We start from the raw sequence: 27862 nt of genomic DNA, 5'->3' as shown, positions 1-27862 counted from the left end.
TCTCTGACAATTTTTGTAGCCCTGTAGCATCATGCCCCCAGCAAAGATTTTTTCATCCCAAACACAAACTTTTGTCTGTCCTGGCCTTTGAGATGTGCCCTACCCTGCTATAATGACCTCTGTGTTTGCTATATCATGACAGCCTCGTTTCAGAGACTGACATGTCTTCCCTGCTGCAGACATCAATAATCCTGTGATTTTTAGCAATGTAGTAATGGAAGTAAAGGCAAATCAGGCTGCTGAGAAGTCCAGTTAAGTAGAAGGGGTTTTTTGCATTTGATGTTTATGGTAAAGATGATGTATGGAGTAATTTGTTCTCTGCTTTATTTCAGCAGAGATGTTCAAGCCAACTTTGTTTTAGCTGTGAAACAGATCATAAAAGATACAAATGCTTAGCAGTTTGGGATGTGTGCAGAGTAAGTTCTGGGATCATTTTGCTTTAGGGAACTTTGGTAAGACATCTGCAATAGTAGTACAGCAACACATACATACAATAATGATAAGGTAACCATGGCAATGATGATAAGACAGAACTGATTCTAACACATACATGTAAGCCATAGAGGAAAGAGCCATGAAAATATACAGTTTGAGGAAATTAATATGTCTAATGCATATGCTCAGGCCTAAAAGCCACTCATGCAAAGGCTAGTTGCTTTCCCCATTGGAGTTATCCTCTACTCTCTTGTTCCTTTGCTTTTTCTTGCTAAACTGGAGACATGATGGACCTGGAGGAGATAACAGGTTATTTGTTAGTTTTGCTATCTTAATTTTATCAATAGAGTGAGTTAATAAGGATTTTGGCTTCTGAGAGGGCCATACAGCTACCACAGTAGTAATTTCTTTGTGATTAGACAGGTGAAGCAAGTACAGAACAAAATGTTTGAGCATTTCTACTTTTATCTGAGAGTAAACCTCAAGTCAGTCCCAGAATTTCCTTGAAAATTAGGGGCAGCAGGTTCTGTCTGGGAAGCCTGTATTATCACCAGAAATGGATCATGAAGTGGCAGGTCTGGGCATGGGGATGATGGTAGAGCCGTGTGCTGTGTGAGCCAAGCTCAGGCACATGCACAGGCTCTTACTTGACAGCTCTCAATCATACACACAGCATATCATCACCCAACTAGAACAGTGATCTTCCAGAGAAGCAGATAAAGAAGAGGAACTCATAAATGAGGGTCTTTAGAGGTGAAGAACAGTAGTTCTTCAAGCAGTACCAAATCCTGCAAACCTGATAAGAAAAACATCTCATTGATTTTAGGAGGAATTTCTTATGTTGGACTTACACTATTCAGCCCACTGCAATGCATTTCATAAGCTTTTGATTGCAAAAATGGTTCACAGGTCCACAGGCATGAATTAGCATTGTTAAAGACATTGAAGTTTCCATTCCTGCATCTTTCAGGCTTGCAGCTTCCTGGCAGTATCAACTGTTGCCTTTTTCCTCCTTGAAAAAGAAAGAAAAAATACAAATTTGAAACATTACAAACCTGTTTTGCATAAGTCCTTGGGCTAAAGCCATCTCTGATGGAACTCTTTTGCCTTGAGTTGCATATATTTTCTTCCTGCATTTCACTCCAGAAGTGTCGTCACTGTAGGCAGTAAGATGGTTTGGAGAGAACAATTGCAGAGATTATCACAAAGAGATCCTGATGTCAAATCTAATCAAAATCTCTGTCTAATATCCTACCCAGTAAGTCCAAGCTCGAAGTACTGTGCACTAAATGATGCACTTGGCATCTCTTGGACCAGGCAGCAGACATAGGAGATGAATACATATAACAGAAAATGGATCATGGCCAATTAGTGGTGCAGAAACCGTGGCAGGTCATTTACAAAATAACAAATGAGCCTGGCAGGCTGGCATGCCTTTGTCCAGTGATCTGAGTCAGGCAAGTGTTGAAGACCTTATCTTGCATGGGCTGTTTTTGGTGCTGCAAGACAAGCTTAGGAGGCCGTGCTAGTCTGCAGGCATAGAGCAGCTGGGTAAGTGAGAGAACAAGAAGAACTTGAGATATAAGTCAAACTTGTCATTGCAAGACATTAACAAATCATCTGAACTATGGTCCTCATTACTCAGAGCCTGCTTCTGTCCAAGGGGGATATCTATCCAGCAGGGAGGAGGGAAGAAAAGCCAAAGCTCAAATTTCAGCCAGTTCTTTTCCCTTTTTTCCTCCCTCAGCTTTCAAGAGGATAAAAAAGGATTTGAGGAGCTAGGAACATCTAGTCAGTTAGAGGTCCACGAGCCCAGCTGAGCTCAGAGCTCACCAGGCCAGGCAAAACTCAAACCACACAAGATGCTTCCTACTACGGTGGGTCTGCAGCGTAAAGAAATGAAAGGGCAGAAGAGGAAACAGAAGCAAAGCATTATGATGGGATTTATCTTGGTTTGCCATTAACCACAGTTCTGGGCACTGACCTCCCCAGGGAAGAATGGTAAGACAACATGATGCCCCCAGTTCATGGCTGTCATGGGTGGGCACGCAGGTGTTGGTAAGAGCAGATACCTCGAAGTACAGAGAGAAGAATGTGTTCTGTAAAAAATCCACCTAGTAACAATAACACTAGGGTTTTAATGTTAAACAGGAATGATCAAATTAGTCCATTGTAACTTGAAGTCAAGGTGAAATAGCATAAAAGATGAAGGGACCAGAGCTCTTTTTTTTTCATGACATAAGAGAGCACATACAAGAGAGGCAAAAAGAGTAAAAGAGAAGAGAACAGGGAATAAAGACACTTCAAAAGCTTTTCTTTGCCGCTTTTGATTAAAAGAGAGCTATGTGTTTTATGTACTTAACATTTCTTTCTTGTTTTCCAGGCAAAGAACAGGAAACAGGGAACTCAAAGAATTGGCTACTTAAGTCTCATTATATTTGCTTTCTGTTTTGAAATCTTATTAGTTTTTTATGTGTCTCAAAAGCATTTGAAAACCCTCTTATATCAACTGTTCTTTATATTTCTTTCCATCATCAAGGCTTTCAGCAAATAGTTTTACAGAAACAGTTGGGGACTGGGAATTAAAACCTTTGATTTCTAGAATCGGATACATGAACTGATGAGCTATAGGTGGAAATGAAGGCAAGAGCAAATTTCTTGCAAAAGAGGGAGTTGGAATCACAGCCTGGAATTAGACTGTAGAACACGTATTCCTGACATCAGACAAGTTTTAGTCGTTCTTCTTTCTGTGCTTGTTATTGAGGCTATTACAAATAAATATGTTGACAGCTTATCTTAGGAAATATAACATTCCACTCTGCAGAGAACCACCTGCAGCATGGGGTGTGTGGATGCATAATCTATACAAATCCTAGGGCAGAAAACTGCATCTGCCTAGACAGACAGACAGAAAAATCTTCAATATTATTGTCTAGATCTTCGAGTTTTCACTAGGAAATGGACCCAGGACTATCTATGGGCTGTGTTGGATTTTTGAGCATTTTTGTGTTAAGATTGAAGCTGTGCAGAGAAAAGAAATCCTGATTAATGTAAATTTTCAAGGTCTTCATGTAAATTATCACTATGGTTAGGCATGAAACCCTTATGCTTCAAATTTCTCCACAAAAACTTTTTGAAGATTCATTTTAAGTTGCTCAAAATATATTTCTGCAATGATCTGAGAAGTTAGGACACATCACCCTAGGAATGAGGATCAGGTTCAGCTTTCCAAAAGAGTGGGTTAACTGAAGGGCTGTGTTAACTCATGGGCTAGGAGAACAGAAACAGGAAGAGGTGTGATAGCACACAATGTGAGTTTATCCACTTAAAAAACCAGCTGTGAATTGAAGTTTGCTAATTAGAAATGACAGAGAAGAAAGAGCTGGGTGGACTCAGTCAACCATAGCTATAGTTGGCACCTGGAAAAGTGATAAAAACTGGTCATGCGCAAATTTAGTATGGAATTACGAAGAAGGATTTTTAACTGTTCAAGCAAGATAGCTTGAGAATGGCCTTCTTGTAGAAAAAGCAGGAACAGAAAACTTAATTCATTTTACAGCTTCATCAAACTGGAACTCAATTAATATTTTAAAGGAATTTCATGGCATAACTCTCTGAAATAATAGAGATCTAGATTCAGTGATCCAGAACACTGTTTCTAATTCTATCTTACTAAAATACAGCTGTAAATAATACGCCCAGAAAACATCAAAGACAACAAAAAAAATCCTTGGGAAAAAAAACATAATGAGGAAAATAAAAAATAGGTGCAAAGGGCAACATCGTGGTCCCATGAGAAAGGAGAATCTGAACTGGATAGCAGAAGATACATAGGGAAGGGAGAAAGTACTAGGCAACACAACGGAGTTATCTAGTAAAAAAAAAAATTGTTAGAAACATTGTGATTTAATGTCCTTATTAATAATCTGTAGGGAATATGAGCTGCACACAAAGGGCTCTCACAGATGACCCTGGCTTGGGAGGAACTGAAAGGTAACTCAGAACATGGAAATAACGTGAGTGACCTAGCGAGTCTGGGGACATTACAAGAGAAAAATAACAAGATGAGTTTCGACTTGTAAGTATGAAAACATACCTGAGGCAAAATCCTCCAAAACACTTGTAGTCAATGGCAGATTGCTAGCAGGAATACTGAAACACTTTACAGTGAGAGTGGGTGGCCAATTGAACATAAGTGCATATTGCAGTTTGGCTGCAAAAATGCTGATGCAATTTTAGGGTGTAGTTCCCTCCCTTGATATTTGAATCAAAGGCAATAGAGATCTATTTTCTGCATCATTTTGATGCAGATGTATCTGGAATAATACACTCAGTTGGGGGAGTTGCTGTGCATGGACAAATGGGAACAAGGAGGGTGGAAAAAATAAAAAATATTGGGAATCTAGACAGACAGTCTTACAAAGCAGATTTAAAAGCTCTGTGTGTATGAACAGCAAAGGTCCTTTCAGCCCTGTTTTTCTGTGACTCCATGCTAAGCAGGCATAGTCAGAAAACATGAATGCCAAAGGGAGGGTAACAATTTAGACTCCTACATAGATACAGAAGTGCCAAATGGGGTGAAATTAGCAACGTGAAACCACAGGCGGACTAACAGGAAAATCTTTCAAGATATATCCAGCAGCAGAAAAGCTGCTGGAGGATCTGGTGGAAGCCTGGTCACTCAGGATTTTTACAACAAGGCTGGACAAAACACTAGAAAGTATACCACAGGGAGCAATTCTCTGCTGGCAAAGATCGGTGGAGCAGATGATCTAATAGGCTTCTCGCCTCTCTAACCTCTACAGTGTTATGATTTCTTACTGTAAAGCACAATATTTCAAGAGGAAAAAAAAATAAATACAAGGTAAAATACTAGTGGTAAGAATAAACCCCCAAAAAACAATAAATACAAAAAAGCTTGAGAATGGATGGAGTTCTGTCCTCTTGCTTTTCTGTATTTAAAGGAGTTGCTTCTGGCACATTGTTTTCTTGTCAGAGGCATTTCATTTTCTCTTTCTCTCACTTGCCATTTTCTCTCTCACTACAAAAGCAGAAATAGCCACTTGGGACTGCTGATGTCTTTCTAAGGAAGGATGCTGCTCTCATGCTGTGGAACAGCATCAAGGCTTCAGTCAGTCAAAACGTAAAAATCTCATTGTTTTCTTTGGGAACAGATTTCTTTTTAAATCAAGCCCCAAGCAAGTGCATGCATCACAGTATATGCTCCAGCATAGCAGCTCTGCTCCTCTCCTACATTCCTTTCTCCCCCATTGCAGTACAGACTCTCATTTTACCAGGTTGTTCAGACACTGTTTTTTGTGAAAGCTGAGCATTTACAAGTCCATATTACCTAAAGGGAAAATTATGCGCAAAAGTCCAAAAACTAGGGACAAATAGTTCCGTTTTTTTCAGTGTGGATTCAGACTCATCCCATTCATCATTAGTGGGAATTGTGAGACCTCTGGTGACTTTGAAATCTTGATCAGTATGTACATCATGACGACAGGCAAATGCACTTTCAAAGGGAATAATATACTGATTTTCAGAAGTCATGGCAGCTTTGACATACAAACATGTCATCTAGATAGATATGTAACACAAGACTATGCACATCTGCCCATTACCTTGGTCTGCCCTGGGGCACTTTCACACAGCATGTGGTTTCCCTCAAACACCAGGGCACCATCCACATAAGTTCAACAGGATTAGTGAAACCTTCAGGCACTGTTTCAAAATGCTGTTTGAGCAGGCCACTTCTTTGCTGAGGTTTGATTGTTGGGAATTTTTGGAGAGAAGGAGCAGTAAGGGTGGTAAGTATGTGACAGTCATTTGTAATCAAATGTGGCAGAAAGGGTTTCCCAAAGTCGAAACTTCAGCAACACTTTCTAGAGACAGAATCATAATATTGTTTCCCCAATAATAATCTAACTGTGATTTTGGTCATGACAATACTTGTAAATTGGGTGGGGTTTTGTACACAGGGAACTACTGCTTCTATTTCTTGTGCAAATCACACATTCCATGTACAGACTAGAAGTACCATATCTGTCAACAGACTGCAGACAGCTTCATCTGAGTATCTGTGATGTACCATAGAGCAAGGCTGCACTCACACCATGAGAAGGAAGCTATTCATCCTAGAGGCATTAACAGGGTAGAGTTTCTGCCTTAAATTGCTAAGCACATGCTGGGATAGGTGGCCTGTGAGGACCAGCCAGTTCCTGGAGAAGTGTCCTCCAGCACATGGCTAGTTTTCAGAATAGATGCAAACCCAGCAGAGATGCTTTCGAGTAGCGGGAGGTGTCAATGCTTTGGGTCCCAGTTTCATTCTTCTTCCCTTTGCCATGGGTCAATCCTTCTCAACCTACTTCAGTTCTTTAACAGTTTGATATCTGAAGCTGGTGCCAGCCCCACTTCGTCTCAGGACATGATGAGAAAAAAAAAAAAAGAGAGAGAGAATTAAAATCAAGCTGAACCCTGAAGTAGCCTACAAAAGCACTTATCACAGGCTGTGGAAGAGTGGACCCTCCTTGGTGGCAAGCTTGTGGTCAAAGAGGTGTCTGGAGTAACTGAGGGAAGGGGATCTGCCTAAAATGGCTGTGTTACAAGACATGGGGGAAAAGAGATTCCTACTTACCTTGAAAAATCACTGTCAGCACATACAGATTTCTCACAGTTTGTGATATTAATGATAGCAATAGGATGTGGGACTTTAGGATTTTACATCTCAGCTTCACATCAGTACCTTGCTGATAGCTCACTGCTGACAAAGCAACTGGTTCTCTTCCAGTTCAGGGGGTCCTCTCATCTATTTCTAGGTACCTGAAGATCTGATGTGTGGTCTGAGCTCGTCATTTACCTTTCCTTTAGAATCAGTGAGAGGGTCATGACCGGTGAGTTATCCCATCCTGTCCTGCAGGACTCTGGGCTTGGATGAGGATGTCACACTGTGGATAGCAATGCTCATTGACCTAAAAGCAAAGGTGCTTGAAACCAGCTGTGAAAATGGCTTTGCTCAGGCACTTTGGGAATCTTCTTTTATGCTCAGCTAAAGCACTGTATGTCAGTGAGGGAAGATGTAAACCATGTCTTCACTCTCAGGTTTGCCCAATGTCTTTAGCAAGTACAATGGGGTATCTAGTATTTTTATCTAGTAATGCCAGTGCACGAACACCTTGTTTGCACAGAATAATTACAGGGACATAAAAAACAATACAAGCCAGGAAGATAGAAAAACTTGTAAATATCTCTTCAGTAAAAATGGAAAAGGAAATGTACTGAGTCTGATTTTTTAAATCCTCATTTCTCACTCCTGACAGGTGTGAACGGGATACCATCCTGTTTAGTGACCATCCTGTAAAGGAAACACATGCAGTAAATGAACCCTGATTTTAAGTTAGGGAATTATGTGCATCCAAACCATCTGGTTTGCAATACAGCTCCAGCCTCCCTCTTTTCAAAACTAAGGCTCAGCCTTTTTGTGTTGCTCTTGTCCACTGTCCTTGCTCCTCTTCGGGCTATGTGGTCCTTGCGTTCATACAGCCCCTGGGAAAAAAAGAGTAAAAATTTAAACCAAAGCAAAACAACCCGAAATTCAAATATATCATCCAGGGGATAAAAAGGAATATGTTGGTGACTCGTTACACCACGCAGAGTGCCCATTACTTTTGTTGACTTCAAGGCTGTAGTCACTCACAGAGAACAGGGCGATAGTATTTACATTGGGATTTCAAGGAAGACTGCTCTTATAAATTAGTAAAAGGCATGAGTCATCCCAGCACAGTGCTTGATCCAAGAGATGCAGTTATCAACCCAGCATAACGCTCTAGCATCTGTCCAAAACACTGCACACCCTCATTAGCACGCTATTCCTGGGAGCTAAGCAGGCTGAAGGTTGCAAAGAGGTGCTATTGTTATACCAGCAGTAATTCTTATGTTTTATTGATACCCAATAAACTGTGTGTTAGCCTGAAAGCAGAGACAGAGAGAGAGGGAGCAGAGAGGTGGAGTTGTCTGTTATATAACATTTGAACACAGGGAGTGGAACTGGCCAAATCCTTTTCAATTACTTTTTTTCAGTAAATGTCAGGTTTGGGGAGGAGGACCATCTGAGCGATTTAATAATTAATAAGAATGTATTCATCCCGCCATACAACTGGACACATCACCTGTGAATAAATCCCCCAGATAATATATTTGTGGATCTTTACAATATTTCCTTCATTTCACTTTTTTCATTTTTTTTTTTAATGTCAGTCTAGTCCCAGTTGCCCTAGGATTTTCTTGGAAATCAACAAGAGACATAACCACTTGGGGGAAAGCGAACAAGCTTGCCTATTCAGGAGCAGAAGTGATGTTTGCAATGAGTAGGGCTTATGGCAATGCAGGGAACCTGACTGGTGAGCTGCATAGATTAGGTGGTGCTATGGGACCCTGTGAAAGACCAATATGGGTGCTGTGCACAAGCTGAGAATTACTGTGGGTGTCAATTAACCTAGCAGATCACAGGGTTTATTAGGCTGAATTATTTATCCCAAAGATAAAACACCGAAAGAAAGAAAGGCATCATTAAACAGCACAGCCTTGCACAGAGCTTAGGCAGTGAACCAAGTTTCCGAACAATTTAATTTATTAGGGACCTAAATTGTACTAGATTATCAAATCAAGCAGAATAGAGGGAGGCAATGCATTTTATGTTCAGTGCCCAGAATGTAATAAATGTGTTATTCCGTTCATGCCATGTCTCAGCCTGAGTTATGAAGAGAAGGGGATGTTTCCTCTGTAGGGTAATTTTCCATTTTTTATCCATTTTTGAAAACTGTCAAGCAGTTGTCATGAACGAAAAACATTTTTAGTTTATCACTGAAGCTTGAAACCTGTTAAATGTTAATGTAAAGTGGAACATTACGTGTAGTCCCAATACAATGGGAAGAAGCTTAACTGTTTGAAGTCTGTCTTTGTGGAGATTATACCCCGGCAGAAAAAGACAATAGGAGAGTTTTGCCTTGGGAAAAGGGAGATTGACAGGTCTGCATGTTTTTCTGCAATCAATATTGTGGACGGAGCTCTTCTTACACGGTGGGGTTCAATTAAAGAAAAAAACACGAGAATTTGGGGGAATTCCCTAAAGAGTTCAAATCCTTCCCGGGAGGAGAGGATGTTTTTTTCAAAATGAGCTTCCATGAAAAATTAATGCAGTGGATGGATACATTCATACAAAAAGAAATTTGATAAATAAATAATTGTCTTAATTCTTACTGCCTCACATAGCAATTGCATGTCCATGTTGACCACTTCAGTTTGCAGAACTAGTCCTTAGTGTAAACATGTGTAAAATTAAATCATCCAGAAAAACAAAATAAGGCAAAAGGTCATACATGTTAACTGAAGCAAGTAGTTCATACCAAAGTCTCTCAAAACATCCAGGAAATAAGATAATGCCACATGCAGCCAAGAAGCTGGTATAGGGATGAACACAAAGAGGCAGACAAAACACAGCATGAAAGTGGGTGATAAGCAGAGATTTGCAGCCACCAGGAAGGAGAGAAGAGGAGGCAGCTGCAAAGACAGGAGGCCGGAAAAGATAGACGAATTGAGCTGGAAATATATACAGTTATGATAACAACTATGAAAGCGATTGCATGAAGCTGCAATTAGCTAGCTGTACTCAACTGCTATTCAGTCATACTTACATCTCTCTCCTCCTTTTTCCCCTGTATTGACTGCATGGGAAGTCAGTTTTCTTTGTTGGAGAAGAATTATGTACAGAACACTCAGCTCGGGCAAATGAAGTGCCAGCCTGGTCTAGAGTCCCTGCATCTCCAGGCCAGGGAGAAATGCAGGAGGACAGGACCTCAGGGGAAGATCATCACCAAGCACAGCCTGCATTTCCACTGCACTCCTTTACCATTAGGAAAACAAAATCAAAGAGGAATAACTGCAACACTTTTTTCTAGTCCTTTCTCTGTCTTTGGTCCCTGTCAGTTCCTCTCCCTTACCTTTTTTCCACTTTTGCATGGTTGTTTTCTGTGTTGTCCCACATAATTTTCTTTCCTCAGCCAGTTCTTCCCTCAGATACCTGCAGTTCTGTGCATAGTCCTGGAAACCTCTGTTTTATTTATTTTTCTGCACCTTGCCCCCCCTGCCTTCTCCCCTACCCATGCTCTCTGCTAAAAGAAAGTTTCCTTTGAGTTTCTTTCACAGTCCCTCTCTTCACAATCATCATCTTTGGTTATGTGATTCTGTCTACACTAAGGAAAGGCCTAGGAGATAAGGTTGAAATTGCCTTTTCTTCAGTCACCAAGGTGAGCAGCTACAGTCCTGGCATGACCCTGAGACATTACTATGAGGAGGCAGATGAAAAATTCTAGCAAAAGTCTCACAGTTGCTGGGCCTTATTCTCACAGGGCACTTCAGCTTATCAGATGTCTGCTGGAAATATAATACTGCACAGAGGAAACAGTCTAGAAGGTTCCTGACACAATTGGTGAGTGAGCCAACTAGGGAAGGTGACCATGAAATGATACAGGTTTTGACTGCTGGAGAAGTAAGAAGGGGAGTCAGTAGAACTGTTAACTTGGATTTTCTGGGGGGCAGATGTTGGCCTGTTTAGGAGCCTGGTTGAGAAAGTCCCCTGGAAAGCTGTCCTGAGGGCAAAGGAGTCCAGAAAAGTTGGACATTCTTCAAGGAGGAAATCTCAGAGGTGCAGGAGCAGACCATCCCTGTGTGCCAAAAGACGAGCTGGTGGGGAAGTCCAGCCTGGCTGAGCAAAGAGCTTTGGCTGGAACTAAGGAAAAAAATTACCTTTGAAAGAAGGGGCAGCAACTTAGGAGGACTATGAGGATGTCATGACGTTGTGCGGGGATAAAATAAGAAGGAACAAGACCCACCTAAAACTTAGGGATATAGTTTACTGGTGAACTTGGCAATGCTTATGTTAATGGTTGGGCTCAAAGATCTTAAAGATCTTTTCCAGCCTAAATTATTCTATAATTCATTTTATTTTCCCTTCTCTGAAGGGGACTCCCAAAGACTTGCTCTGAGCATTTCTCTTGAACTGCTCCCAGTGACAATGACCTTAGCTTCCTAGGAAGACCAAAAAAGCATGAGGAAAGTCATGTCTACCCTCCTCCCCCCGTAACAGGAATCATCTAACAAAATAATTTTTTTTCTATTTTTTTTAAAAACAAAACAGAATCAACTCTCCTTCAGCCTATGGTGCTACAAAAGCCCGTGTTCTGTTTTGACCTGTGACTGGGTCAGTCACCCTCAAGGGAGAGAATAGCACTATATAGTAGAAAATAATAATTTTTAAAGAGTAATCTAAAAACTAGAGGCTGATGGTTGTGTTTAGTTACAGGATACATTCAAACTGCATTGCCTAATCCCAAACCATGTCCCTCACTACACTACGTTTCACCACAAAAGAGCCCCTTTGGGAAGGAGGCTGGTGGTAAGAGACCTGCATGGTCATTGCAACAATGAAAACAGGTTTTGGCAAATAGTGCTTGGGCAGACAGCTAGATTTATGTGAAATATCTTGCATATCTGGTTTATAAATCTGTAAAATTCATCCTTGCAATAAAAGGAGAAAACTCATGTGCTTTTTAAGGTCTTGTCCAAAAGACCCTACTACAGAAAACCCATTTAATCTACCTTAGAGGGATGAAGGGCTGAGTCAACCCTGCTAGGATTTGAACCTATCACTCCAGGGAGCCTAATTATTGCAAATGTGGTGCTTAGACAACTAAACCCTTCCCTCCTGCACTAATCACCTCTCAAAGAGTCCTTTTTGATCCTAGAAGTTTGCGCAGCACCTGTGATAAAGGCAATGTATTTAACAAAGTCTCTGTAAGCGGAATGTATCATTATTCATATTACAGCAGGTTTAAAAGAGCTGGGAAAGGATGAGAACATTGTGCTGCAACAAAGATTATAGTAGCAGCACTGTGCTTCACTCAGCTCCACTCTCTCTTTTCCTTCTGCTACACAATGGAAAAATGGAGCAAGAGAAGAGCTGAGCTAAATTGCATTTTCTCCCACCTTGTTGCACCCTAACCACGTGTTTACTTGAAGGAGGTTTCATCTCACATAGCTCAGCCCCAGGCTAGTGGGTTGCATGGCTGGAGAGTGACAGCTGAGTGAGTCTTGTCCTCTTCTGTACACATGTCAAGTGTCTCCAAGAGCCATGCATTTGGGAATATTCCTGATATGGGCTTATACTTGCACATCTGTGCTGCAGGAGCACAGGAGGCTTGGTGTGTGGGTACTGGAGAGGGCACAGGTGCTGCAGGATAGAAGCTGAAAAAATATCTGTAACGTGGAGTGCTAAAGACAACTCCTTGAGTTTCTTTGCTTATCTCAGGATGTTGGTAGTATTTCTGCACAGTTTAGAAGGCAGAAGTGAAAACTGATGAGAATCTCTTGACAAGCTCCTGTTTGGAGGTGGAAAGAAAAGCAGGGCTGAAGAATAAAAGGAAGACATTTTTTTTTAACTCTGAGCTTTAAAAAAAAATATATCCCATGCTCCTCCTCGGAGATAACGTTGCAGCTAATGATTTTGCCTTTCATTCCCTGGTAGAAAAGGGAATTTTTGTCCCTCCCTTCCTCCTCCCATTACCTGAAGGGGATACACTCCTTCTGCTGACGTGCAGATAGACTAAATCTGAAATGCTAATGGACTGGCAGTGTTTGCAGTGGGGTGAACAGTTTTCTGCTGGAAGGCTGGTTGGCAGGATACCGTCCTGCAGTCATTGAATCATTGCACTGAATCACAGCCATGCTGGCAGGATCCCATTCTGAGGAAGTTCACAGTACTGTCAAACACCTGCTGTTGCCATTGAATGGTATTATGCAAGATCTGAAATTCTATTTATCGAGATCCCTATTCGATTTCTTTTTTCCCCCTTCTTTTCAGTCACCAGTCTCAAATGACTGCAGCAAAACCTATTCCAAAGAGCATTTTAACTCAGCCTAATGCCAGGATACTAGTTCCCATAGGGTGAAAAATCTGTTCTTCTTTGTGCTGATGCAGAGATGCCAAGGTAGCACAGGACACAAAGACATGCAAGCATTCCTACAGTATGTGCTCTGTAGTGTTACTCAGGAGAGAAGACCAAACAGACTTTGACTCACAGAAGCCCAAACATCTTTTTTTTCCCTGGAAAGCCCTGATTGTACAGCCTGGTGGGAGAGTGCACTACTGTAAATAATTTTAATCTCCTAATCTTCTTAGGGATAGTGATTGTTTCAAGTTTGAGACACCATTATGGGAAGCTTGGTTTATGCACACCTAGGAAGTGAAGAATGCCAGGTTATGAGAGTTAGAGAGCAAGCATATTCTACTCTCTAATAGCTTATAAGATACAGCAATTTAAAGTGATATTTCCATACCTTCTGTCCTACCATACAGTCCATTTCACCTTGAGGTTTTGGGGCCCTTTCTCAAAAGCAGTAGCTCCAGCCTGTCTCTTTGGCTTTACTCTCAGTCCAGCTGACATCAAGCACCTCTGGCATATCTAAGCCCCAGGGCAGCACCACCCATCCGAACTCTCCTGCAGCCACCTGCATCATGACCAAATCTTCTCCTTTTTATTTCTATGGATCTGCCCTCCTCTTTCCTGCAATCCTCTAATTCTGGATATTCTACTCTGCAAACATCACTCCGTGGCTCGTTCTTTCCTCAAGTGACTGATCTGCTCTCTGCACAAGAAAAGTCTCTTCCTGTCCAAACTAAAATATCTGTTTTGTTAGCAATTCATTAGAGATGTCAGCAAGCTATGCCAGACTGCAACAGAGTTCTTCCTGTCAAAGCCCATTCTTTCCTGCTTGTTCTTTCTTAAGCAATTGGATAACACTGTTACCTTGCATCAAGCTCACAATTGGGGTGTGAGTTTCTCTTTGGCTTCTCACATCCATCCCCTAGCTTAAAGTTTCACCTCTTTTTTAAAGTAAAATCAAAATCCAGACTTGCTTATCCAGTTACACAATGAAAGTCTCATTAACTCGGGTCTCAGTTCTTGCAACATCCTTTTCCTTAACACTAACACAATTTTGCTTTGCCAGTATTCCTCCGAGCACCACTGCAAAGATCCTTTTCATAGCCTGTCTGTTTGCCCACGTCACCTCTGATTGTGAAACCTTGTACTGGCTGCCCTTTCTCTGTTGTGTAAAGATATTGCTTGTCCATGTGCCGTGATTTTCTTTTTAACACTTTAAAGGTGATTTCTGTCTCCAATTTGCCCATAGTTCTAGTCTCTCCTGCCCTTTTCGAATCTCAGACAAGTCCCTTTTCTTTCATACCATGTTCTACCCCATGATAGCCCTTGGAGTTTCAAACAGCATCCCCCCAAACAGGGGGGATAACAACTTTATTGTTGTCATTGAAATCCTTCCTCTACACTAACCTTGTACAGAAGAGTTACAAAAGCCTTCACATAGTTAGGCTGCAAAAAGTTCTTCATGATGACCAGGAATCCCTCTCCAGCCATTCATTTCCCCCTTCCTTCCTTTTACAAGAAGTCAGTATCTCTTCAGCAGATTGTGACACGATAGTATTTAATGACCAAAAAAAAATTCAAAGAGGTATCTTTAAAAAAAAACAAACCAAACAAACAACAAACAAAAAAAACCTTATGAAAAACTACAAGCCACACACACAATTTTACATATGTATTTTAGAACACAGCCCCACAATTAGTTTGTAATTGTAAGAGGGATGTGACTGAACCTGCAGCTGGGGTAACAGACATCACTTGCTGAGATAACAGCAACTAAGGTATCAGCAGTGCAGAACTGTGCCCAAAACCACTTGCTCCCCCGCAGTCACACGTAGTGCCTGTGGCAGCGCAAGAACTTGAACCCCTCTCATAGATCCCCAGCACTCAGGCAGTAATCATCTGCAAATTTGCTGCTCTGTCTTCAAGCTCATACAAGCTATTGACTCCTAAGTAAGAGCTAGGAAACAATGGCTTTTAAAACCAGGAAGCAAGATGGTAATTAACATGACCTGTCTATCACCCAGCTTATTAAACTGCATTATAAATGTTTTGTTGCTGAAGATTAATTATGTAAATCTTCACAGGAGTCTCACACAACTGAAGGAAATATTGATGTTTTTTCCATCAGCTCTGTTTTTTTCATCTCAGCTGCTTCCTAAAGGGTGTTGGAGTTCTAGTCTCCTATCAACATCACACAATTGCCATTAACAATAGCCACAATGCTTTGTGCTGCAAGTAGCTAACCTCTGTGTGCATGTGGCTGACTAAAGCTTGTAATGCTATTTCAGGCAAACACTGCCTGAATCTACAGACATGGCTAGTCAGGAGCTGTAGCTCTGGCTATGGTCTCATCAACTAAAACCTGCTCCTAATTCTACAACCATGAATTGCCAGATGATTAATGGAAAATATTGATTACTGAAGAATAAAAGACCCTGAATATTTAGGACCATTGGAACATTAAAAGACTTTTGTATTACTTTTTCACTGTGTAATACTGATGCCATCCAGAAAAGCAACTTTGAAGGCTATCATGGACTTCTCAGAGCTTTTTATGGGCCCCTGGCAAGCAGAATCAGCTGAGAAGTGTTATTTCTGCTGAAAGTTTCATAAAGCTTAATACAATTAATTTCAGCATGTGCAAAACTCATAGGCTCAATACAAAAAATGTTTTGACAAGATAGTATTTTGTAAGCTCTAGCTTAATTGAATAAGCAGAGCAACAATGCCTCAGTTCATAAGTTCTATATCCATAAACTATTACTCAAAATATCATTCACTAGAACTCTTTGAAAATGTTAAGGCAGGATTCTGGCCTCAGAATTAGTGGGTTATGTATGTGGCAACTGGAACTCATCTCATTTAACACTCAATTCCCATCATGCAAAATTCATGTACAAGCAAGCTCCCCGAAGCCAGTAAGCTTCTCCTTGTATTCAGGAAAGACACAGGCACCCTAAAGGTCTGAAGCCTTTCGGGTGAGATGAAATGTCTATTCCAGACCATTAGTCTTAAAGGAAACTGAGGTGTGAAATGCAGATGTAGATATTTACATTTGGTTAGAACAGCTGAGCTGTTTCAGTCACGGACTATCAGGAGAACACCAATGTTCCAAATGGCCACAAACCCCATAATTTGTATCTGCTTTCCAGCTGAGGCCTCTCTGTCAACAGTTGCTAACATGACCCTGTGTTTTGGGACTTGTTGGAAATGTGCTAATGTGTTCAAGCTCCAGCTTCAGTTTTTGCCACCAGCATCTCCACTGCTCAAAGTCACAGGATTTTGCAACCCAAGAGCTCTCCTGGACAGAAATGAAGTGGCAGGAGAAACAGCCCATTACAAAAGTACAGTAAAATGCTATAGTATGAAAACAGCATTTCTGCTCACCTGGAGAGGACCTCAACTCCTTTATGATGTTAGGAAGCAAGGAAATAAGAAGTTTAAACAGGGAACAACTCTGCATTTTAAGTGACAAGGAAAAGTGAGCATAATTGGCCACACAGTTTCAGGTTCAGGATTTCTCTTTTGTGCTCTAGACCTCACAGTTACATGACAGTTTATCTTTGCTGCAGAATAGATCTAAAACGTGGGAAAATCACGTGGCAAATGTGATCAAATTGGCACAGTGTGTGCCAATGAGAAAACTGTATCTGGTTGATTCCGTTTATCTCAATACATTGTTGCTTCTCAAACGTAAAGACAGAAATAAAAGATATCATTGATTTTCAGTCCTTCCCTAATGATGATGTTAACAGAAAAACCCAGCTACCTTGTTTGTTTTATATAATCCCCAGGCACCTCCATGGCTCCTCAGGTGCCAAACCTAGCACTTATTAACACCTTGTTCCCCCAGGCTCCTTGAGGAACACTGTCACTGCTGCTAGTGGCTTTCAGGCATAACTGCACAAAATTAAAAAACAAGCGTGTTAAAAAAAAATAAAAAGGCAAAATTAACATGCGAACAAACAACAGGGGCCACTCGACTGATTATATTTTCACTGTCATGTTGTATTAATTAAAGCTTCCCATCCCTTAATTAAAATGAAGCAGCCAGAGAAACTCCACCATGTTACGCAGAGTGGCTGAATCAAAGGGTTGCTCTGAGGGGTTTGTAATTGTGCTGCCAGGTAGTACCCAGGCCTTTGAGTGAAGAGATCATCCTGATCAATGGCATTCAGAGCCTGGATCCAAATTTCCCCAAGATATGGGCTTGTGACCCGAGGTTTTGGTCTGGTCCTGTCTTTAATTAGAACCTGCTTTGGCTTTCCCTAACTCAGCTGCAATAGTTGGCATGGACCTCCTGCATATTTAGATGAAAACTAATGAGGATTTTTATTAAACTTGAGCCTCAGCCAGGTGGGAGGAGAGAGCAGCTTTTTAGCATCAGATGGAAAAGGCTTTTGCCTCTGGAATATTTCTCAGCACGGAGTAAAGAACTGGGGGAGGAGATGGTGATAGGGATGCTGTCAGTGCCTCTACTAATGGGGTCTGCCTGGGGCATGCTGTTCGGTATCCCTTGGAAGGTGACCTTGACTGCTAACATTTACATTTTAGCAGCCATTTGGCATATTTGATTGTGTCTACAGCAAAAAACCACAGTTCTTGGAGAAACATGTAGCTCAGATCAACGTCTTCAATGGCTCTGTCTCCTCTTGTCCTGCCATCCTCTGATGTTTGCTATTTAGTCTGAAAGTACATGCTACACTGTGGCACTGCCCCTTCTTATCAATGCAGGTAATTAATCTCATCAGGCACTATCCGTACAGGCTGACTCAAGGTACAATCTGCAAATTAAAGGACTTCTCAAAACAATTAAGTCATTCAAATTGGTAAGAATAGTGCTTGTTGTCCAATGAACGAAACAGCTGGCTATTATTATTTGCATTTGGTGTGATTTTTCAGCCTTGGACATCTGGGAGAGACTGTAGGTGTCTGCCAGAAGTATTGGTGGGTCAGATCCCAGAAAGCTTTGTGACTGCAGCTCCTGTCATTTCCTTACCCCACAGAATCTGTCTTGCAGAAGGTGGAGATTTGACAATAGCTCCCAGTCCTTATTGCCACATGTTTCAGAAGCTCAGCAGATGGCTGCGTGCTCCTACCACCTGGACAAAGAGTGCTGTTGCCCTTCCAAACAAATGGCATTAGCACCTCTGAGGGACAGGCCAACCCACTGATGCTGATGTGCTTCAACTCACGCTATAAGGATGGCTAAGAGCACACTTGGGGCTAGATATGATGGCTTACCAGATGGGTGGTAATTTGTTATGCTGCAAAAGCTTTCAACTGAGTAATCATAAGGTAAGATCTTCAGCCAACATAAGAGTCATTTGATTTGTCTTTAATATAATTGTAAAAAATAGGAAATTAAATTTTTAGGCCACAGTATGTGCCAATCCTTTTATTTACTTTGAAGGTAAAAAAGTCCCTCTCCCTTTCCTCTCTGCTGCTGGAAGGTCAATCACTTATCAAAATAGTGATGCCCTTTGTCCTGGCACATTATTGTAATGCTAAAACATATGTTATATTAAATATTAACTGACTGGTAATTGGACCATCATTTGGCTAAGGAAAGAGGTGGCTTCATATTGTCAGTGATCATTTCAGTCTTCTCAGTACTTTGTTCTGCAATTAGCTTATCCTGTAACTCTGCCTCTGTCAGCCTTGAGCTTGAGGAACATTGTGGCATCTCCTGAATTCAGTTTTGTGCTCCCTTTTGTATTCCAGTTTATGTACATTGGGAGTCTATGTTGTAGGCAGTATTGCCTGGGCTGTGAGCTGGTGGATTGAGCTCTGGATTTCAATTCAGTTTGTCAACTTTCCTCCTAGGTGAACATAGGAAAAACACTTAATTTACCCTGTTCTTCTTTTTCCCAGGTATAAACTATAGGAGGAGAAGCACTGATGTTGAAGTTATTAAGGTTGTCCTCTCACTGCAGGTCATAGGAAAAAATGTGTTGTAAAATGCCATGCTAGAAAATCTTAGTCAAAATCATTGCATCCAGTTATACTGTTGACAAACTCTTAAATATGAGATTAGTTCATTCAACATACCTGGAGATGATGAGTGTCTTACAGGCTACAATTACAGTGTGAGATGAATAACTGTCTGATTAACTGAATGGAAGTGATTTTTTCAGAACAAGATGCATAACACACCATTCTTTGCATGGCAGGAACCTCAGGCCTTAAAATAGTTTCCAGGTTCCTGAGCAAAACAGGCTTCTCACTGAGAGCCGCAGTTGGGGCAGCCACAGGGAGAGACTGGTGGGAGGATCTGCATAGTTTAAAGGACAATAGAAGTTCAATCTGCTAGGGGAAAGCAACATGCACATTAGGAACTCTGACCATACTGCATCAGAGACAAGATGCAAAAGTTAGCAGTGGAACTAATAATTAACATGCCCCAAGCTTCTTGGATATGATCCTATTTTTGGAGTTCCACATGTACCAAACTGGGCAACCTCTAGTCTCACAGATCTAGTCTCCATGGCCCATGTTTCACCAAAATCCTAATGGTGCAGGTAAAAACTCTGAGGCTTCAGAGCAGAAATCAATCACTGGCAACTCAGGGTTGGAAAGAAACTCTCTTAATAAACAGTTTGTCCCCCAACTGGGAGCGCTCCTTCAAGCACTAGATACCTTCCTTACTACGATAACTGAGTGGGGTGGGCAAGGGTTCTCTGTCCCATTTTGCACAAAATTCTCTACCCCGGATTAGAAAGAACAAGCATAAGATGAGTCTCTCTATCTTCACCTCCCTCCTTGCTGCCCTAAAGCATGGATGAGAGAAGACCCGCTGAGGCATCTCTGTTTAGGGCAGGACCCTGGGCTGACCATCCCAGCCATACAGCCAGGCTTGGCTATTGGTTCAGAGCTCAGCCAACAAAAAATGCTGATGACTGTAGTCAGGAAACAGTGAGGCAGTATGGTCTGAAGAGTTATCCCTAAGTTAGAGTCACTGAGGAGCAACTGAACCCACAGAGCCTCTGTGGCCAGTTCCACTATTAGCACAGCTCTGCATTTGCTTACTCAACACAAGCTATTATAGGAGGGCGACATTAAGCATTAGCCTGGACATTTCAGCATTTAGAAGACTTGGATTTTTATTCCTATTTTAAAGAACTCAAAACTCCAGTTCTGTTCCTGCAAAGACTTAAGAAACTCTGTTAAGAAAAATAATGGATAAAAAATATTTCCATTATGCAAGCCCCAAACTTTTGAGATACTTCAGTGGGCTACTGGGAAATGTCTTTAGAACAGAGTCTGGCTGAGCTGTCAGATTGACTGCTAGAGGCGCAGCTGAGTTTCAAATGGACGAGCAGTGTGCACGCAAGACACATTCCAGAAAAGGAAGATGTTTGACAAGTGAAGTGGGTTTATTTTATGATGAAGAACGAGCGGGAACATCAGACACATAAATTGGCCTGCCAAACATGAGAGTTTCTGACAGACAGTCTCATCACCTGCCCTGACTGCTCAAGAGGATCCAGCATTCGTTCTACTGAAAAGCAAATGTTTAAATTTCTATTTGCTGACTTTTCATTACTGATTATAATTGCCATATGCAGGTTCAGAAGCTCAAAGGGAAACCTTTGCTTTGCAGGCAGGGAAAAACGGGAGGTGACTTTTCTTGAACCAAACAGAAATGAAGGAAACTGGAGCGAGTAAATAAAAACCTGCAAATGGTCAGAACTTGAAACCAAACAATCTGAGGGAGAGAAGCAGGAGTAACACTGACATTTAGCAAAGTTTTCAATTGAAATCACAATATACCAATTAGAATATATGTCAAGGATTGATTCCTACTAATATGATATGCTCTAGCAATGCAAGTATCTTTATATTAGAAATTTTGAAAACATAACACTGTAATTTGAGTTTATTTAGTGCCATGCTACGATACAAACACCTGATTTCACATTTTGCTGAATGCTACAATATAGGTGTCCAAATAAACAAGCAGACTAAAAGGAGTGCATGAGGACATTGGGTAGTGTGGCGTGAAGGTGTTTACCCGGATGAATGTGAGATGCCTTTTTTCATCAGAAGTATTAAAGCCACTACTGAATGTGTACTTTCAGCCCTGAACGGGTGAAGAAAAAACCATGTAGCACAACATCCTGTATTTTGTATGGACTGTATTCAGCAAACTGTTTAAACATGTGCTTTAATCTATTACTATTCAGCAGTTAAGTACTTAACTTGTACTAAAATCCAGGAGAAAAGATGTGCTGAATCAGATACTATACACTGAATATTTTGAAGCAAAACTATTTTTGCAATGCTTGTAAACCCTTTAAAAATTTTATTTGAACCATTTTGAGATCTCTGTACTTCTCGAGCCCTGGTTAGTGTAAGGTGAACTGTACACAGCTCAGAAGGAGAGAAAGAATAAACTTAATCAATCCAAAGTGATTCAGAAGATTTCCAGAATAACTTTCCTGTACATAGGAAAGGGTCTCAGGTTTGGAGTCTGCTATATGGAGAATATTCAGGGCTAAAGACAAAAGCTAAATACCTCAGTAGAGGTCTTTGAAGTTCCTCTTTCCGCCACTTTATACAGTTCACATTTCTAATCAGTAAAATTATAATGTATTTGATCCTCAAGCAAAGCTTGGCTCAAAACCGAGCCCTGCCTGCAGCAGCAGTGAAAACAGAGTAACCCCAGGGATGAGAGCAGGGAGGATATCTGGAAAGAAATAAATAGGCAGGATATCCAAAATGGCAGCAGCTGGAAGCTGCTCCGGGGTGGGATGTCAGGATGAACCCCCTGGGAGATGTGATACTGCACACAGGGCAGGGGAGGAGGTCAAATGTGCAGGGCCCCGCAATTTGTCAGACGGCTAACACCATCATTACCTGTGTGTGTGTGTGCACGCGGGCATGCTTCCCTATAAATTACACTCACGAATTTCCAGGCTAAATGTCCTCTTATTGGCATCACAAAGCACTGGACCACTACCCCTCAGCCCCCTTCCCCAGACCCATTAGGACATATTGTTTTATAGTGAGCAATAAAAGTTAGCTCTCTCAGTGTGAGCCTGGAGATGAGTCACTGCTGAAATCAGCAATGATGTCAGTAGTTTGGATTTTTTGGAAAATTGCATATTTTTTCTTTTTTTCTGACATCACTGGGACAAAGAGCATAGGAGGAAGTGTGGACTTGAAAAGTGACATAGAAGCTGAGAAGAGGTCTGAGGGTGGGGAAAGGGAAATAGACATCAGAGAAGAATAGGTCCCTTGTTACTATCAGTACCCAATGTCAGGTTCAGGAAGGAGATGTTCAAGAGCCAGATGCTTCTCAAGGCTTCTTGGCAAGCAAACTTCCTTTTTGGAAAGAGCCCTGCTATTAGAGAGGAGCCAGCTCTTCATGCATCAGCTCTTCGTGCATCATGCACCAGCCTCAAACAATGGGCACCACTGGCAGAAGCCAACTCTTTAATATCAATGGAATAAAGGAGGTGAGAAGACACAGAAAAGGGACAATTAGAGTCTTCCTGTTTCCAGTGGAGACAGGATCAGGCCCAGAAGGAAGGAAAACCAGAAGCCACTTCTGTGAGGTGACTGCAGAGAGGAGATCTGTCCCATTGCCCTACTGGCTCCAAGAGCATTGCAGTTGTATTGCCCCGGCTTTCCCACAGCCATCCTGGGCTCAGGATGAAGGCTCTTTCTTACAGCTGGCAGCTGCCACCCTCAACACTTCCAGGAGTGGAAAACAAGGAATTGCAGAAGATGCCATTTGTCCAAATTAGATAAAGCCAGAAGCCTTGGCAGTGGCATCGTCTCTCCTTATGCACACTGTCATGCCTCAGTGAGCCTATCAGGAGTGGGAATAGGAGAGGCTGATGAACACAGCAAAAACATCAACAATGTGAAATGTAAATATGTTCAAAATTTCCTACATAAACTGCACCTAGTGCTTTCCTAAGAGTCCAGTACTCCCATTTCTCTGGACCTCTGCCTTGTTACTTCTGAAATGGCCATTTCTTTATACCTTGTTGAAAAACATCAACTACTGCACTGGTAACTCCTCTGATAACCATTAAGGAGAACTGGCAGATAACAACTGCAAAGTAATGCACACTGAGAGCCACCCTTTGGACTACTCATATGCATTGCTGGCTTCTGAATTAACTGTAACCATTTAGAAAAAGAGCCCAGGTAGCTCATTGAAACCTCTGCTGTTTTGTGCTGGTCATCATCTCAGACTCTAGGGGGGAGAATTTTTAGTATTATTTTTGTGCCATTCTATAAATTGAAGACCTTTGTTCCATTCTGGTTATTTCAGATCCAAAAAGAGATACTGTAAAAATAGCAGGGGCCTGGGGACAGGTGACAAAGAGGATTAGAGGGATGGAAAAGTCAGTGTGTAGAAGAGATTGAGACATAGGATTTGTCACAGTTCCAGGGTTAGCTGCTCCTCTGACCTCTTTCTAGCATTAGAGGCATGCTCTGCTTCTTCAGGCCCCTGTGGGAGTCTGTGTATCTGCCTGTCCCTTCCCTGCTAACAGCTCCCTGACAGCTTAGTGAACATGCCTTTCAAAGAACTTGCTCTTTAATGTCCAACATCCTTGGGATCTTTTGACTCCTGGCCTTGGCAAAAGAAATCTATAGCTGAACTCTGGAAATAGCATCCTCCCAACTCTGGCTGTCTTGTCATGACCCCTGACATGCTAATTGGTAACCTGGAGGCACTGTGCAGCCTTCCAGCTATTTCCCTGCTATTAAACTAAGCCAATGTTTACATAAAGTAATCTTCACTGCCACCCCACCACATACACACCTTCCTAGAAACTTAAAAAGCAACCCGGCATCCTCCACAAGGTGGTTCAGGGGTGGTGACCCACACCTGAAACTTTTTATCCTTTTTAAAAATGGGGGTTATGTTTCCACTTTCCTAGTCAGTGGGATTTTCACCAGACTCCCCTGACTTCTCAAATATGATGTACAGTGGCTTAGCAACTTCCCCCTCTAATTCCTCAGGACCCATAGATGCATATCATTAGTTCATGGAACGAATCATAGAATAATAGAATGGTTAGTGTTGGAAGGGATCTCAAAGATCACCTAGTTCCAAGCCCTCTGCCATGGGCAGGGATGCCATTCACTAGAGCAAGTTGCTCAAGGTCCCAATCCAGCCTGATCTTGAACACTTCCACATATAGGGCATCCACAACTTCCCTGGGAAATCTGTTCCAGTACTTCAGAACCCTCTGAGTTAAGAATTTCTTCCTATCATTTATTCTAAACCTGCCCTCTTCCAGTTTAAAACCATTATCCCTTGTCCTGACACTATCCGCCTGTATAAAAAGTCTCTCTCCCTGCTTTTTATAAGTCCTCTTAAGATACTGGCGGACTGTAATGAGGTCTCCTTGAGGCCTTCTCTTCTCAAATCCCATGGACTTGTGCACCTTCAAGGTCCTTAAATGGTCTCGAACCTGATCTCCTGCAGTGGGCAGTTCATCATTCCCAATCCCTGCCTTTGCCTTCTGCAACGTGAGTGGTGTGGCTGGATCACTTGCTGGTGAAGACCGAGGCAAAAAAGTTTTTGAATATGTCAGTGTTCTCCATGTCCTGGGTAACCAGATATCTAGTTTCCTTCCAGAGAGTGCCCACATTTTCTCTAGTCCTCATTTTATCACTGATGTACCTCTAGAACCTTTACTTGTTGCCCTTGATATTCCTGCCCCGATCTAATTCTATCAGGGTTTTAGCGTTCATAACCTGATCCCTGACTGTCCAGACAATTTCTCTGTATTCCTCCCAGGCTACTTGTCCTTGCTTTGTGTTTTGTGTTTGAGTTTGTCCAGGAGATCCTTGCTCATCCATGCAGGCCTCCTGGCATTTTTGCCTGAATTCTCTTTGTTGGCATGCATCTCTCCTGAGCTTGGAGGAGGTAATACTTGAATATCAACAAGCTTTCTTGGGCCCTTCTTCCTCCAGGGCTTTATCCCACAGTACTCTACCAAGCAGATCCCTGAAGAGGCCAAAGTCTGTATCCGGAAGTCCGGGGTAATGGGCTTACTGTGAGCCCTTCTCACCACCCTGAGGAACTCGAACTCCACCATTTCATGGTTGCTGCAGCCAAGGCTGGTCTTAAGCTTCACATTCTACACCAGCCCATCCTCGTTGGTGAGAATAAGGTCCAGCATAGCACCTCTCCTCATTGGCTGCTGTATCACTTGGAGAAGGAAGTTGTCATCAATGCATTCCAGGAGCCTCTTGGATTGCCTGTGCCCCCCTGCATTGTCCTTCCAACAGATATCAGGAGAGAGTCATGGAGGAGAGATAAGGGCAGTGGATGACTGATATTAAACCCATATCTCAGATTGAGAAAAGATGTATTTATCTCTTTATGGATGTGGAGGGAGGCCAGATGATTAGCCAAGGTCAAGGACAAATTTTTAATAAAGTAGGGTTTATGTATAGTTAAAGTTCTGTATGGGTATCTGTAGGTGACACCCGTTCATTCCCACCTCCTACAACCCTCAGTAGGGAAAGGGCAGAGTTTCATACTGGCTGCATTGGAAGGCTGTGGGACTCAGGGTCAGCCACCTCCATCATCTGAGATATGGACTGTCAAGGCTTGAGAATTTGATCTGAAGGCCTAGGAAATGACAGACACAACTATGAAAAGCCTGGTTTGGGGGAACTACATATCCTCTGCTACTCCTGTGTAACAGGACAGGTATTAGCAAGCAGGCAAGGGAAATTGCTTTGCTCTTCTCCACTCAAAGCTGCATGGATGAATGAGCATGACCAGGAGGAACCTGCCTGAGGTTGTTCTGGTCCACAGGGAACATGGACTTGAGTACTCCTGAGACACTAAAAGACAGCCACTAGACTTGTTTCAAGCAAAACCATCTAGTGCCCCTTATTTACCAGGATGTTCCAGCTTAGCTCACTGCCATCAAAGGTAAAGCAGGCACTGAAGAGTGAAGAAGTGATCAGTAATTTTGCCAATATATAAACCTTCTAGATCTAAATGCCCTGGTCTGTGAATGATTTTGTACCCTGACTTGGTGTCAGTTGGTCTCTCAACCAGCCCAAGAGAAAAAGCTAAGTGTCGTAGATCCACTCTTAAATCCCAATTGTTTACATGTGTCAAACATCAACCTGACACCACTGAGGTGTGAGTGACTCTCTTCATAGGAAAGCAACCAATCAAAAACTCAGAAGAGATCTTCTTGTAGGGTCAACCAAATCCTTGTAAAGAATTAATGGAGAAAGATGTTACTGTAAAAAAAAAAGAATGAGTTGTGCCTTCAAATCTCTTCAACTATGCAAATGTAAAAATCTAATTTTTCATTTTTTAAATTAATAAGTCTCTTTTGCAGAACTGCCCTTCTTTTATACAGACACTTACCATGGTACATATTCTTCCTTCCTTTGCTGTCACAAATTGTCTTGTGGATACTCCCTGTGAAGTTACTAACTGTACTTTTGCTATTAATCTTGGCTTTAACTTTTTCTAGAGTGCATCTCCTTTGCCAATCCACCTTAGGCAAGAAAGACACAGTTTTGGTAAGGGCTCTTCTTCCCTCAAGGGATCATCACCCTGTTAACTGTGAAGTGTCCATAAGACTGCACCTTTTAATGATGCTCCCCTTTGGTTTTACTGGGCTCATTGCCAGACTTGTACTTCATTTTCCTGCAATAACTTAGGCTGGTGTTCCTGACAGTTACATCCTCACAAAGACTTGGTAGACTTGCCCCATCTGGAGCAGGGGGATGCAAAGTGACTACCATGCTCTGGGGAAGTGATAAGGGCTCACCTCTTCAGTGACCTGGAGTATTTCCACAGGGGATATGATCGGCAGCAGCCAGCAGAGGAGCACATGAATTAATGCTCCCTGCAGCTCCCTGGGGTGGTGTTATTCACTCATTTTCCTCTACATTTTTTTGCAGACCTGAGCACATATATGGTTTGTGCCATGTTTACCACCTTAATCCCTTCCTTTGGTGGACAGTATCAAAAAAAAAAGTCAAAGAAAATTTGTTCCCTATACTAGATGCTCAGACAAATAACAGAACTCTTCAGCTGAGTGATTTCAGAAGGTAAAATAATTGGTGTAACTATAGTCAGGATAAATATATGCATGCAGGATGCAGTCAAAATATTTATGCCCTTTACCTCCAAAGGACACATCTCAATACAGTAATCTACAAGAACATTTTTTCAGCTCAGCCAGTGGAAAGAACTGATAAAGACTTGAGCAACCCTCATGTATATTTAATCTGGTAGGCAAGGGTGATGGGTGCATGCGCACTCGCACACACACACTCATATGCACCAGCTGGTATCTAAAACTCTTCTACTGCTATATAATACCTCTGATATATTTTAAAATATTACAGACTATACAAGCACCTTCCTACCTTGCATACCAGCATGGGAGAGGCAAGGAGGAGCAGTATGATAAGGCAAA

The 27862-nt window shown here is 41.8% G+C and overlaps 1 long non-coding RNA gene across 1 annotated transcript; it reads right to left on the bottom strand.

Annotated features, from left to right (window-relative positions):
• Positions 1–287: 287 nt before the first annotated feature.
• LOC135411873 (uncharacterized) lies at positions 288–23507 on the bottom strand. The gene is made up of 3 exons (XR_010429364.1): positions 6060–23507; positions 1491–1592; positions 288–728 (listed from the first exon to the last, which is right to left on the bottom strand). It is a non-coding gene; the product is annotated as an uncharacterized LOC135411873 (long non-coding RNA).
• Positions 23508–27862: the final 4355 nt, after the last annotated feature.

The sequence above is a fragment of the Pseudopipra pipra genome, chromosome 3 (genome assembly GCF_036250125.1).
Source record: "Pseudopipra pipra isolate bDixPip1 chromosome 3, bDixPip1.hap1, whole genome shotgun sequence".
NCBI lineage: Eukaryota > Metazoa > Chordata > Aves > Passeriformes > Pipridae > Pseudopipra > Pseudopipra pipra.
The sequence above is the reverse complement of the archived record's forward strand: the minus strand, read 5'-3'. Positions and strand labels throughout refer to the sequence as shown.